This window comes from Stenella coeruleoalba, assembly GCF_951394435.1.
Source record: "Stenella coeruleoalba genome assembly, chromosome: 3".
NCBI classification, from domain to species: domain Eukaryota; kingdom Metazoa; phylum Chordata; class Mammalia; order Artiodactyla; family Delphinidae; genus Stenella; species Stenella coeruleoalba.
In genome coordinates, this window is record NC_137148.1 from 58,369,785 (window position 1) to 58,384,350 (window position 14,566).

Genomic DNA, 14,566 nt, shown 5'->3' on the forward strand with positions numbered 1-14,566 from the left:
GAGAGATTTGAGGACTTATTTCAAATTAACACTTCACAACAAAGAGGAGTTGCTGGACTACTTTTTTTTGTCTGCATTGGGTCTTTGTTGCCGCACACGGGCTTTCTCTAGTTGCGGCGAGTGGGGGCTACTCTTTGTTGCGGTGCACGGGCTTCTCATTGCAGTGGCTTCTCTTGTTGCGGAGCATGGGCTCTAGGCGCGCTGGCTTCAGTAGTTGCAGCACATGGGCTCAGTAATTGTGGCTCAAAGGCTCTAGAGCGCAAGCTCAGTAGTTGTGGTGCACGGGCTCTAGAGCGCAGGCTCAGCAGTTGTGGTGCATGGGCTTAGCTGCTCTGCGGCATGTGGGATCTTCCTGGACCAGGGCTCAAACCCGTAACCCCTGTATTGGCAGGCGGGTTCTTAACCACTGTGCCACCAGGGAAGCCCCTGGACCACTTCTTTAGATGTCAAAATCTGCCTAAAGTTGGAGGAAATAAACAAATGAACCCACAAACAATGGTCCAAAGAGTGTTTTGATTAATTGCTATAGCTCAGAACACTCAGTGTGAACCACCAAACAATAGTCATTGTGATCCACATTGCTTATGAAGACTGGAAGTAAAAGAACCAGTTCACCCCAGCCATACACAGAGTTAACTTCTGTCAGAGATTCTGAAGAAAGTTCTAGACTCAGGGGTCAATCATTGCCTTTTTTTGTTTCAGTGCTGAAGCAATTGTATGCCAGAAACAAAGACCTCCTTGTCTTCCTTGGTCTCCCTCTTCACTCTAAGAAACATTAATGTTCTCCCTAAATCTTTGTCACTGACCCCGCACCATAATTATAAGCCCAATCTGAAATTTTCCCAGAGTTCAATGGCTCTCACCTAAGGGACAGACTTAGAAATGGAAAAATATTTTCTTTGAAACACAGCAGTGCTGTCAACATCTGTGATGGTTTGTTAATGATGAAACGGTACAGGAACAGGGATGGTTTAGGGGAATTGCAAAATAGCAACTGGTCATGGGATAACAGGAGGAAAAGAGGATGCCTGAGGGGAATTGCTAGGTCAGGGCTTATTTTCCTTTTCTTTTTTTTACTCCTGCCCTGCATTCTCATGAGTTGCTGTCTGGGTCTGAAAAGGTCATAGGCCTAATTATACCTGTGGACACCCCATAATAGAAGCATTAACATGGTGCCCAGTGACCTGCCAGAGAGCCTCTCTCTGCCCCAGCCTGCAAGTTCCCAAACTAGTCAAATCAAAAAGCCCGTGAAATGTGGATAACATTAAGGAATTATTGTTGGGATTTTTTAGATGTGATAATGATAGTGTGGGTATGTTTAAGAAAGAGAAAGAGAGAGAGTCCCTAGCTCTCAGAGGTGAATATTGAAGTATTTACAGAGGAAAAAATAGGATGTCTGGGATCTTCTGTAAGATAATCCTGGCGTGGGGAAGGGAGGGGTGGAGAATAAATGAAGCACAATAGGCCTTGTATTGATCATTGCTGATGGGCAGCGATGGGAGGATGAGGGTCAGTACACAAGGCTGCCTTGTGTGTCTGTTTGAAATTTTCCATGATAAAAGTTTTTAAAATACTGCAGGCATGTTCTTCTTTCTCAGAGACCCCTGAGAAAGCCAGTCTTTTTATGCCCAGAAACCTCTTCCTTGAGGCCAGGAAACCAACATAAACTGTTGGTTTTATCGCATGCTCTTTGTGTTTCTAAAACATTGTATGTTGAACTCTTTGCCTCCAGAGATAGGGAAACCTAGATATGAGGTAGAGACCCTCTCTGATTCCATAAAAATATGTGTCACATCAACATTTTTTCCTCACTTCTAATCACATGTGCCCTACGCGTGCCAGATGTTAGGCAACCTATTCATTTCAGAAGAGTTTTTAAAAATTCTACTGCTGTCGTCATCAGGCACAAGGCCCTGTGGGTAATGCACTCCAAACAGGAGCAGACCTGAGAGCTGGTTATAAACTCTATGTTCCAAATAGCATCTCTTCAGGAGCCACATCCACAACCTCCCTAGAAAACTTCCCCTATGGGGGGTTTAAGGATTTCTCTGCCCAGGGCTCTGGAGGTTTCCTTAGATGGCTCGATTCTCAGCCCCTTTGTCTCCTTTCACAGCAAGAAGCTGAAATCACTCTTCTGGAATTTTCTTCCCACCCTGATGGTTTCTCCTTCCTCTGCAGAGCACTGTTCAAGGATGGCACCTGTCCCCGTTGACTCAGATGTTCTCACCAGTCAAATCAAGCAAGATAAAACATGATCAGTGCAGCAGCTTCCGTGTCCCCGGAACTATCCAATGTCCTAAAAGAAAGGGGGAGAGAGAGATAGAAGTAGAGGGGGGAGGGATGAAGGGGGGAAGGATAGGGAGGGAGGGAAGGAGGGAAGAAGGAAGAAAGGGAGAGAGGGAGAGGGAGGGAAGGGAGGAAGGAAGGAGGGAGGGAGGAGGGTGAAGGGGGAGGGGGAGGGGGAGGAGAAGGGGAAAGGAACGGGAGAGAGAGAAGAGAGGAAGGGCAAGGAGGGAAGAAAAGAAGAAAGAGGAAAAACATAACTTCCTAATTAACTATCTTCTGTGACTTTCAGACATGAAAATGTTTTTCCAGAAAATACTTTCCTCAGATTGACTAATACAAAACTCAAGAGGGAAAGAACTAAGCCTGATGTTCAAAATGTGCCTTTACTTGTTCTCTTTTCATCTTCCATCACCTGGGTTCGGAAGGCTGGTTCTGTAGCTGCATTATTTGACGGAGGCAGCATCCAACTTGATGATTCAATTGACTCAACAGGTGACTAGATAGTTTTAAAAGCCCTCTGTGTCAGCAAGGCCTTTGTCTATATCAACTGCAAAGGCAGCTCTGCAGCTGCCTCAAATCACCCTAGAATGCTCTCCCAATGGACTGGGTGCCATGACTTGTCAATAAAAACAGAGCATTACCTGGTAAAGTTCCTCCTGAACAATGGGTCCAGATGTGAGTTTGAAAAATGTCCCTCGTGCTTGTTTCATTATAAAGCATGTGGTTAAAATACTTTGGCATGATCTATTTGCTGGTCGAACATGTGGTGGAGTAGAGGCAAGGGGGCAGAAATTACATGATGATTTAAAACATAACAGATTTCATTTGGCACTCCTTGGTGGGAACTTGAAATCAAATACAGTAGCAAAGCCATCTGTCAAGGGCAACTTGCTCTGATGTCCAAGAGAACCTCCTTAAAAACCTATAAGTCATCGATGTAAGAAATAAATGACACTTTCATTCCTTCCACTCTTCATGTCTTGGGGATATAAGATACAAGGAATGAGATCTTGGGTTGTAAATCATGGTGCCTAGCTGCTAAATCTGAGGCAAGGCCCATAGGTTAGTCTGCACGTTCAGCATTATTCGGTTCCAACTCTCTCTCTTCTCACCCGTCACCTCCCGGACACCTCAACCCCCGTCGGCTTGATATCCACCTTCATTTATCTTGGTATGAATGGCATAATCGGAAAATGTTAAGGCTTGAAGGAATTGCAAAGAAACGGTCCACTGAAAGATTAAACGTAGTCCTGCCCCCCTTTTTCTGGACTTGTGATAAAACTAAATGATAAATGAGGGAACAGGGAGGAATTGAATTAAACCAGCAAGTTGCTTTCTCATCCTGAAAAAATACAGTCTAATCCAATCCAATCCAATCCAATATTTTGTGACTGTGGCTCGACATTAGCAGCTGCTTGGAAGATCTTTAATAATCTGCTGGCTCAACCGAGGAGATAAACTCCAGCCTAGGTCTGCTCCTGCACCTAAAAGAAGTCGGGATTGTAAAGGGCTACCTAGGTCATAGAAGGAAAATAAAGAAGTTGCTTTAGGGGTGGGGGAGAGATAGACTGGGAGTTTGGGGTTAGCAGATGCAAACTATTATATCTAGAATGGATAAACAACAAGGTCCTACTGTGTAGCACAGGGAACTATATTCAATATCCTGAGATAAACCACAATGGAAAAGAATATAAAAAAGAATGAAAAAAAAAGAATGTATATATGTGTATAACTGAATCACTGTGCTATCCTGCAGAAATTAATGCAACATTGTAAATCAACTATACTTCAATTTAAAAAGTTCAAAAAAAAAAGTTGCTTTATTTTATATAAATAACACCAGCTTAAATGTGGCCTTGAGTACTATTTAGAGCAGCGCGCGCGTGCGCGTGCGTGCGTGTGTGTGTGTGTGTGTGTGTGTGTGTGTGTGTGTGTGTGTTGGCGGAATCTCAGGAGAGGAGTAAGAGGTTGGATCATTCTCATCAGACCCTGACCATTTCCAATATGTGCACCTGGAGCCCTTCTGCCCGGGTTCAAAACTTCCACGCAGTTCTGGGGAGGATGCTCCCGGAGGCCGCCAGCCCTGGATGGGGGGAGATCGCTGCTCCACTCAATCCTGCACGCGGTCGGGCCGGAATCCAGGAGGGGTTGCGGCTGGGTGAGGGAGCAATTATCTCCTTCCGCAGTGTTGGCGGGCACAGTGCTCTTACACCTCCCCAGGGACACAAGGAGGGCCAGGCTAACCCCATCTGAAAAGCTCTTTTCGCAGAAGGGAAAAAAAAAGGTTATTTCAAGTCAAGAAACTGACACATTGATTTACATTGGTTCTGGCAGTGAGCTGGCAGGAGAGGAAGTTTTTTCCAATGAATAGTGGACGCTGTGGCCCTCAAAATGGCCTAGAGCCATCAGTCATTCATAGTCTCCCACGTCCAAGTGTGGCATCCCCACAAGCAGGAGCCTTGCAGAAACTGTGTTTTCCCATGTGATTATTCAGATCCTCTGAGAATGGTAAGAGGCAAAGGGGGTCAAAATAGTGGGTGGAAAGATATGGAAATAAATTAAACACGCAACTAGAGCACAAGCTGGTAGGTGAATGCGGAGACTCTCTCCACATCCAGTCCATAGAATCAGAGTGGCCAGCAGCCCCCAAGGGAGCAGAACAGCCCAGCCCACCGACAGCCTCTTCTTCGCTTCAAGACCAGGAAGACTCGGGCTGCAGGGCTTCCTATGTTTCAGGTCAAAGAGAAAAGCATGTTCCTCTACAAGTCATTCTCCCTACCCTGCATGCTCTCCATGGCCTATTTCCCAAGGTCACAAGAGATTGACCAGCAATCCCAGATTTGCGTTTATTACTTTAAGGACAAACATAATGGTCAAGAGGACTGGGCTTCTCATGTCCATCTCTTAGAACCTTCTGTTCCCAGCAGGAAAATCAAAATTATAGCAGAAGCTTACTTAGGGAGTCTAATCATTGCCAAGAAAGTTGGACTCAAGAAATATTTTTATCAAGATATTACAGCTCAAGAAATCAACTTTTTCCTCTAAAGGAATTCATCTGCTACTTGGACCAGAACTGGTTTCTCCTTCCCTTGAGTTTGCAGCCTGGAATACTTCAGGTTTTCCTGTGGTTAGTACAGCCCAGGTCATCAAACTGAGAAAAGATTCAGGGATTTGGGGCAGACATTCAATCTACGTGGGAGAAAAAGAATTATCTCAGAGAACCAAGTGAAGCAAGAGTGTACGGAAGTGTAATCCTGATCATTGTTAAGAGGGCGCACTCTGGGTGCAAATCCAGGCTCCACCACTTACCAGCTGTGTGACTTTAACCTGGTTACATATCCTCTCTGATAATAAGTTTCTCTATCTATAAAATGGGATAATAAAGTTGCTGGGAGGTTTAAATGAGCTATAAAACAATATACAGTGCCTGGCCCATTGTAAGTAGGATACATGTGGGCTAATATTATCATCATCTACTGTCTTGATTTTGCGATTTTTACCTTATACACCCTCCACTTTGCTTTGGATTTCTCTCTATTATGCAACAATCCCTCTATTTAAAAAGAAGGGTACCCTGACCCACTACACTGTCCAAAATTTCCTTATTAAAGGTAAAAAATAAATTAGTAGTCAACTGGAAAGGAGAAGGGACATTCCTTAGGACAATATTCCTTTTTTTTCGCAGAGAAGACACCTATGACCACGTTGCCCACCACTTGGCTGCTGCCAGGAGACTTGGGTGGCTTGCCGAGTGACATGGAGAAAACTGAAGAGGACATAGGAAATTGTCCTCTCTCACTTACATGTGGAAGCTTTAAAAAAAAAAAAAAAAAACTGAGCTCATAGATACAGAGAACAGATGGTTGTGTGGTACCAGAGACGGGGGATGGGGGGAGCAGTGAGCGAAAGGGGTAAAGGGGGTCAAAGGTACAAACTTTCAGTTATAAAAATCCCGGGGATGTAATGTACAGCATGGTAACTATAGTTAGTAATACTATATTGTATTTTTGAATGCTGCTAAAAGAGTGGATCTTAAAAGTTCTCATCACAAGAATAAAACAATTGCTACCTATGTGTGGTGATGAATGTTAACTAGACTAGACTTAATGTTAACTAGACTAGACTAGACTATTATTTCACAATATAGACAAATTCTCAATCACTATGTTGTACACCTAAAACTAATATAATGTTATATGTCAATTATACCTCAATAAAGAAAAAAAAATTTTTTTAACTGCCCTCTGAGTTCGGTCTGCAGGCTTCCGGGAGGGAGCCAGGGGGCACAACCCTACCTGCCATCACTTAGGCCTGCTTGACTCCTGAGAAGAATACACCACCTGACCTGGTCCCACCCTTGCCTGGTCCTCAGCCACCTCTGGCAAATAAGATGGGAGAGCATACCATTCTCTGGCTTTCTCCAAGTCCAGGGTAATTTTATTCAAAAGAGCTTTGTTTCCAGAGAAACTATTCATTTGGTATCTCTGTCGCTGTTTGGTGTCTTTACTGTTGAGTATCCAAGACCCTGTAACCCATCCGTTCCTGGGACAAAATTGTTTTGAGTACTGACGTATTCTTCAAGAACAGATGAACGCAAGTATAGCCCTGAAGGGGCTCAGGAGGAAATGATTATGAAAACAGAAACAGAAACCAGAATCTCTTTTATCACAAACAAAATAGATGGTCATCACCATGGCAAACATGTGACTTATTACTACCTTTCCCTTGGTGTCATAAAACAAAATTCTTCATACCCTTCTGTCCAAAAATTCCACTTACAAATTGGACATGTGTAAAGATATTCATTGTAGAATTGTTTTTAATGATTAAAAAAATTGGAAAAAGTGTGAGTAAATTGTAATAAACTATTATAGATCCATATTTTGGAATACCATCTAATAGTTTAAAAGAATGATATACATCTTCATGGAGGGACTTGGAAAGATGCCTAAAACATATTGAGAAAGAAAAAAAAAGCAAGTTACTGAACAAATATAACCCCATTTGTGTTAAAGTATGTACACACGTATACCAAACAAAAACAAGACATGTTTTTCTATAACATGTAAATGCATAGAGAAAAGGGGAAATGGGGGTCTGATTCAGAAGGGCTTTGCTCTTCCTGTATTATTTGAATATTTTACAACAAGAAGGTATTTGTGCATTAGTCATGTGTTTACATATGGATTTTTAAAGGCGTTATTAGGAAATATAATGAAATACATAATCTCAATTGGATGAAAAGAAGAGGTAGAGCCGCATGCCATTTACAGCAGGAGAATTCTCTTGGCATTTACCAGCCCTTTCAACAATGAAGAGACCATTTTGTTTGGCATAGAAGAAAAGCCTGAGGCGAAGATCTAAGGGAACAGAGAATCATACATTTTAATGGAATCAGGTTTAACCATCTGGTCAAATTAAAGGTAACCCGTCACCTGTTGAGAGCCACAAATCATTTACTAGATTTGAATCTACCCACCATGCAGGCAAAGATTAATTTGTCAAGCCCAGAAGTGATCCAACCCAAATCACTGCTCTCCCACTAACAATATCTTTACTGAATAATTTTCCAGGTCTCTTATGTTTATAAAATGGAAGCCGAGAGCATAAGTCACATCTCACACAGTAGTGTAGCCAACAGGCAGTAGGGAAGATGAGCAATTCACATAAGGTTTTCATAAACTCTCAAGTGTTCATTCAATATCCTGTTGTGGAATAGAATAAGAGGATGGTTGAAGCTGTAAACACAGAGCTAACTGTTGTTGGATTATAACGTTTATGTTGATCAGCCTATTTTTCAGCCATTCAGCTGCAAAATCTCATCTACTTTCAAAGATAAATCTTCCTGATAAGTAAAATGTTTGAGACATTCTGTATCAAGATCACACTAAAGTTTGTAAGACATTAATTCAAGCCTTGCCACCCCCCAGAAAGATAAAGAAAGCAGGGAGTGAAGAAATATCACTTCCATAGCGAGTAGCATACTTTTGAAACTCATTCCCCCAGGATGCCGTCAAGAAAAGTTTAAATAAGTTCTAGGGACACAGTGGACATAATTGCTTTCATTCTTTCCAAAGCATTTTAACATCTATTGTAGGTGACACAACAACCCTATGGAACAGACAAGCAGAAGTAGTGTTCCCATGTCACAGATGCAGAAATCGTGATAGATTTAAGAGCCCAAGATCAGATGGCTAATTAGTGACAGTGCCAGGGTTCGAATCCAGGTATGTTGACTCCCAACCAAGGTCTTAGAATATTGCTTAAGTAAAATATCAATTTCCTAGTTGGCAAAGACTACTTATTCTCTAAAAATGCCAGTCATTTAGTCAAGTCTTAGAGAAATGACCTTTTGCTTAGAGCAGGCCTTGAGCTCCCCTTAAAGAGGAGTGGACCAATGGCCCCAGTCCAGGCCATGCTCTTGCTGCTTTGCAGGTTGGGCTTGTACTACAGCTTCTAGTTGTTCTAAATTTTTTCACCAAACAATTGTCACAGCCTGTGATGTTTCCATCCAAATCATTTTAAGGTCAGAACATGTGGGGTCAGTAGCACATTGGAAAGTGGGTACTGATGAAAGTGGGTACATCTCATCCTGCCTACGGGCTGTCCACCAAGGCTCAGAGTAAGCAGCAACGTACATTTTTTTTTTTTTTTTTTTTTTTTTTGCGGTACGCGGGCCTCTCACTATTGTGGCCTCTCCCGTTGCGGAGCACAGGCTCCGGACGCGCAGGCTCAGCGGCCATGGCTCACGGGCCCAGCCACTCCGCGGCATGTGGGATCTTCCCGGACCGGGGCACAAACCAGCATCCCCTGCCTCGGCAGGCGGACTCTCAACCACTGCACCACCAGGGAAGCCCCAACGTGCATTATTGATTAGTCTTTCAAACTTTTCCACCAAGGTCATGGTCCACACCCCCATTAGTAAAGCTCCTCCGAGTGTCCCAGACCTTAGAAATGAGAGCTTCCTGGCTTTGGAGAAGACTGTAGTTATCTAGGGACATCACCCTTCCCACCACTCAGCAGACGCTCTCCCTCCCTGGAGGAATGACTCGCGCAGACAGCATGAGGCTGTTTTTGCAGGATCGATGACCTGAATACATGGGAGTAAAACTCCCCCAGAGAATTAGATTCAAGAGACTTGAAGCTTCCCAGGAATCTGAAAGAAATGGCATTTCAGTTTTCATGGCCCACTAGAGCCGGTTAAAAGGTCAGAAATAAAAGGTTATTGACCCGGGAGATCTTCCTGGGTGGAGAAGGGCACCGCAACTGCAGCCCCTGAGTTCCTCCAACTCAGGGATCATAAAGGAGCTTGCAGGTCACTGACTCTGGAGAAAATCAAAGTGGGGAAATGATTAGAAAATCTAGTCTGCGCTTCGCTGGATTTTTATTGAAGGGAGTTACTAGGGAATGTTCTGCTTTCAGAAAGAATAAGTTGTATTGGTTTGTTTTGAGTTTTGTATTCAAATTCCTATTCCCTTAATAATTTCTGCATCGGGGGAATTCCCTGGCGGTCCAGCGGTTAGGACTCTGTGCTCTCACTGCCGAGGCCCCGGGTTCAATCTCTGGTTGGTGAACTAAAAATCCCACAAGCCGTGCGGCCAAAAAAAGGAGGATACCTAATCATTTCTGCATTGGGACTTCCTGAGGTTCACACAGCTCAGTTCCTGGATTCCAAGTAAGTAAAGAATGGGTTTCTGGCTGGTTCTCTGTTATCTCCTAAAAATTACCCCCTTGTGGGCTTCCCTGGTGGCGCAGTGGTTGAGAGTCCGCCTGCCGATGCAGGGGACGCGGGTTCGTGCCCCGGTCCGGGAAGATCCCACATGCCGCGGAGCGGCTGGGCCAGTGAGCCATGGCTGCTGAGCCTGCGCGTCCAGAGCCTGTGCTCCGCAACGGGAGAGGCCGCAACAGTGAGAGGCCCGCGTACCCTCCCCCCCAAAAAAAATTACCCCCTTGCCTTGCAACCAGGAAACATAGCAAACATAAAATTCTCCTTAGCTTTGATCAAGACAAAATGCCAGTCATCTGAAACTGCATTTGACACAGGGCATGTCCGATAGGAAGCGAACTAGTAAACTGGGTCGTGAAATTGGAGAAAAGGACAAAAGAAGAAGTTCACTGATCAAAAAGCCGTCACAGCCTTTAAGATTGAACGTCTCCAGACATGACACTGGACACCCTTTTGGAAAGATTAGCCTTGTGGAAAGTGCAGTTGTAGATTTCCTTAGCATGTTTGAAACGTTCTCCAGCTCAGAACAATCAAGAGGTCGTGAAAATGCCACTTTCCCTCGGAACTGACAGAACCTGGAAGAGCCCTGTTCCTGGTCATTGATTACACCCCGCAGGAGCCATTAACATGCAGCTTCACACTCTTCTTGGAGTTTGACACAGGCTGAGCTTGTTTTTATAGTCCCCTGGGGCAAAAACTAAGCAAGCCCACAGTAATTTCACACTTTGAAATGGCCCTGTCTCTCCTAAATTTCTCCCTCGGTCACCGTGCAGTACCTGAGCTCATAATCAGGAGAGAAACATGAAACACACAGCTCAGCAGCCAGTGCTCCCCATGCAAACAATGGGGCCATTGGTCATGGACAGTTGATCGCCAACGGCTGGACCAAGACCAGCAAACTACTATGCATAGGCCTCTAAGCAACCATTAAGTGCGGTGGACTAGGGACTGAGTCAGGCTTGAATCAAGTGACTTGTTAAAGGCTCTCGATCCACCATCAATCTCTAGGCTTATAGTTCCCTGTGACTTCTGATGGTTTCTGATCAGTGTGACATGTCCAAATTTAAGCTTTTCCCTTGGGTACACTAGAAATGCTAAGGGACAAAAAATAAATATACTGTTTGCATAGCACTATATCCAGGATAACAGTCACAGGGGTGTCATTCCTACAACGGCAAAACTAGGAAACGTTAGTAGGAGGCAAAGCCACCAATGTGTATGTTTACAGCATTCCTTTCTCTCCTCCAAGCCTAAAAAGAAGTAGGTTTTTACCCCTCCAGTTCTGGTCTCTGCTTTTGTGATGCAGAATGAGAGAAATGGATGAAGAAACGCAGAGGAAAAGGAATGAAGGAGACAGGAAATAAAGGGGGAAGAGAGAGGCTGGACCCACTGGGTGTGGGAGAGTTTTTGCTTGTCGGTGCCTGGGGTTTTTTGTTTTTTGTTTTTTTATGGTTAGGAATTAAGCATGGGAGAGAGAGAGATGCGGGAGGCCCACTCCTTTCTGCAGAGTCCCCTAAGAGAGGCTGGAATGGGAAGACAAGATGTTGAAGATAATTTGGCATGAGTTAAGGGCATATTTCCTTCTGTCCTTCTGTGGTTTCTCCAGACACAAGTTAGAAACAAAGTCGCTGTTATTTACATTTTTTTTTTCTGTTCAACAATTGTTTCTTTAAACCATCCTGAAACTGGACCACCTGAGGCCCCACTTGTAACAAAGTTATCCTTGAAACCAGCAATGGTAAAAGCGGAATTCAAATAGGACTTTATAATCATGGCCGCTTAGAGCCCCTTGCAGTTCAGAAAGCCATTTTTGCCAACCTAGCCCTTTCTTACCTACTGATAAGGATGCCACCTGCGTGACTGCTAGCCCTTGATGTACTTGGAAGATAAAAGTATCCTGGACCGACACTGACCATAGCATTACACTGATAAAAGTGTTCAATCAAGCAGATGTCTGCCCTTGAGTAAACAGAAGATCTAGATGATGAACTGGAATTTTCTTTTCATCTGGATGTTTTCTGTGAGGAAGATGTGGTCATTGACACCTCAGGTGTCAAAACCTTGATAGGTTTGATGCAAGGCATGCGGGTATCTCAGCAGAGAATAAGCTAAGAATAAAAGGACTAAGATGGATGATGAAATGGGTCCCTTGGGGGAAAAGATGGTCCACAGTCCAAATCACAGTATTCAGCAAGCACCGTGAGCTCAGACTCGGTGCCGTATCTGGAGTATTTGACACGTGAAGTGTATCCTTTTTGAACACCCTCTCTCTCTTCAATACAACAAAATTATTCTTAGTGACAATCATGAAATAAACCTAAGAAGAAAAATGTCCGGAAAAGGAACAAAGACAGTGAAAATGCTTTTATTGAATTGCCTGTGCATAATCTTGCCGGTAAGAAATAAAAATAATAGTAAATAATAAAACACATTCAGGTATATAAAAGGGGAAAGCTAACGCATTAACGCTCTCCAGTTTACATTACTGATTTTTTGAAAAAAGAAAAATCTCCTACATACATAGCTGTCTGTTGCAGTAATGAATCTCACAGTTCACACAGTTTCACTGTTTCAAATTTTAAACACAAGTAAAAACTCCAAGTGATCGTGTTTCTTCACGATCACGTTGATAATCACTGTGCCATCATTTTTATCTTGAATCTACTTTTTTTTTTTTTTTTTTTTTTTTGCGGTACGCGGACCTGTCACTGTTGTGGCCTCTCCCGTTGCGGAGCACAGGCTCCGGACGCGCAGGCTCAGCGGCCATGGCTCACGGGCCCAGCCGCTCCGCGGCACGTGGGATCTTCCCGGACCGGGGCACAAACCCGTGTCCCCTGCATCGCCAGGCGGACTCTCAACCACTACGCCACCAGGGAAGCCCTGAATCTACTCTTAAACTCAGGAATATCTGGCCCTGCAGGGGTTAGAGAACTAACTGGTGCCCTGAGCTACCTCAAATGATTCTAAATTGTTACAAACTTAGGAAACAAGCATACCTCTGATTCCGCCTGTGTTGGAGGCCTACTGTATAACTAGCAGTCCTCAGAATTAAATTCCATGTTTTCATGGAATGTGTAGTAAAGCACGATAATAAAATATGTACTACAATTGTATTAAAATGTGTATTACAACTGTATTAAATTACAATGTGTATTAAAGGACAAGAATAAAATGTGCTCATTTGACTCCTACATTATTAAAAGTCAATTGTTTAGAACTTAGAAAATGTACCCCTCTTTTTTTTTGCACCCTGGGGGAATTGCTCCCACTGCCCTGCCCTTAAAATGCAACTGTGGGGCTTCCCTGGTGGCGCAGTGGTTGAGAGTCCGCCTGCCGATGCAGGGGACGTGGGTTCGTGCCCCGGTCCGGGAGGATCCCACATGCCGCGGAGCAGCTGGGCCCATGAGCCATGGCCGCTGAGCCTGCGCGTCCGGAGCCTGTGCTCCGCGGCGGGAGAGGCCACAGCAGTGAGAGGCCCGCGTACCGCAAAAAAAAAAAAAAAAAAAAAAAAAAAAAAAAAAAAAAAAAAAAAATGCAACTGTGCAGGCTCCTTCTGGCCTGATGCTGTCTGTTTTGATGAAAGGAGCCCAGCTGCAGGAATCTCAAGGTAGTTTCAAGATGAGGAAAATGAAGTCTAAATCAGAAACTGGACAAACACAGCGGAAGTCAGAGAGGATTACGGAGTGCTCATTAGGGGCTCAAGACTGACTCTACTCCTTACCTGCTCATAAGAATTGGATGTTTAATTTCCTGCTAAGTTTGGTCCCGAAGGCTCAGGACCAAGTGGGTGGGGCGGACATCTGGGGAAAGTTCTTTGATCCAAATTTGAGGGGGGTTGGACCAGGCAGAGTCAGCTTGGAATGGTCCTTAAGGGGGTGTTTTATCAATATCAGATGATAAAAGGAAGACTGTCGAACTCTTCCAATCAAGCAAGTGTGTTCACAGTATTATTCCAAAGTGTAGTTATTTACAAAGTGCATGTTAATTTTGGGAAGTCCTCGTCTGTCTTTTTTCATGGAAGAATTGAAGAAATGAAAGGGATAAAGAAAAAGATGCTACAGCACATCATTTATTTGACTGCTTTCCCTTGGGTTTCTGATGTGGCCACTCTTGAAAAGCTTTCCGGATTTCCCAAGTTATTATGTGACTGGAGTGCTTCAAAAATCACCTGCCCAGCAGGTTCCTGAGCAAACCTTGATTTTTAATGATCATACCCACCATTTATTTATTGAGTACTATGTCCCAGGCACAGTGTTAAGCTACATCTACAAAAGTAATACTAATAATTGGTCTTCTCGGTGCAGATTTACAAAGAGATAGTTCCCCATCACAAATAAGAACAGACAGAAAATAGCTCAGAGGAATTAGTCATCATCCAGCTGATAGATATAATCATACCAAAGTATGTCAGAGTCAGGAAATACCACAAGGTTAAGAAGATTACAAAGGACGAAGATGACTATAATTACCTACGTTTAACTGAATAGTATAATTGAATCACATAATTCTTTTCCACTATTTAAGTTCCTGGCTTAAAAGTCAGGACTGACCTAT